The sequence below is a fragment of the Herpailurus yagouaroundi genome, unplaced genomic scaffold (assembly GCF_014898765.1).
Source record: "Herpailurus yagouaroundi ecotype Mexico unplaced genomic scaffold, PumYag 141, whole genome shotgun sequence".
In the NCBI taxonomy this organism is placed as follows: Eukaryota; Metazoa; Chordata; class Mammalia; order Carnivora; family Felidae; genus Herpailurus; species Herpailurus yagouaroundi.
Genome location: NW_024412396.1, coordinates 13,800,928 through 13,801,824, shown reverse-complemented (window position 1 = coordinate 13,801,824; position 897 = coordinate 13,800,928). Strand labels below are relative to the sequence as shown.

General features: G+C 49.7%; 1 pseudogene; it reads left to right on the top strand.

Annotated features, from left to right (window-relative positions):
• The window catches only part of LOC121031380 (ferritin heavy chain-like), a 1,280-nt pseudogene extending 593 nt beyond the window's left edge, over window positions 1–687 (top strand).
• The last annotated feature ends 210 nt before the right edge of the window (window positions 688–897 follow it).

Here is an 897-nt window from a genome sequence, read left to right as displayed (position 1 = left end):
CCCCCCCCCCCCCCCCCCCCCCCCCGCTGCTGGAGAGGGGTGATGGCCTTGGGGCAGTCTGAAACTGTGAGGCGGTGCCCAGGGCTGGCTCTGAGCAGCCGGGGGAGGGCGGGGGGGGGGGGGGCCAGCTGCTGTTGCCTCTCTTCAGCTGCTCACTGTGACCTCCTCGTCTCCCACACGGATGGGCCGGAAATACCACCAGGACTCAGAGGCCACTATCCACTGCCAGATCAGCCTGAAACTCTACACCTCCTACATCTACCTATCCATGTCTTACTACTTTGACCTCAGTGATGTGGCTTTGAAGAACTTCAACAAATATTTTCCTCACCAATCTCATGAAGAGAGAGAAAAAGCTGAGAAACTGATGAAGCTGCAGAACCAATGACCACATCCTCCTTAAGGCTATCAAGAAACGGGACCAGAAAGGACTGGGAAAACAGGCTGAATGCAATGGAGTATGCATTTTACTTGGAAAGCATGAATCAGTCACTACTGGTAATGGCCAGAATGGCCACCGACAAAAAACCCTACTTGTGTGACTTCACCGAGACTCATCACCTGAATTAGCAGGTAAAATCCACCAAAGAATCGGATGACCACATAACCAACTTGTACAAGAAATCTGGCACGGCAGAGTGTCTGTTTGACAAGTACGCACAGACAGAGAGTGATAACAAGAGCTAAGACTTAGGCTGAGGGTAACTTCCCTGGTCATAGCCACAGAGGTGACTTCCTGGTCACCAAGGTAGTGCATGCATGTTGGGGTTACCTTTACCTTTTCTATAGGTCTTACCAAAATGAATACTTAGGTTCTTTCATTTGTACCATTGCTTCAAATAAAGCAATTTGGTACTCCCTCCAAAAATGAGACTTTTGTGACAGAATGAAAAGGCA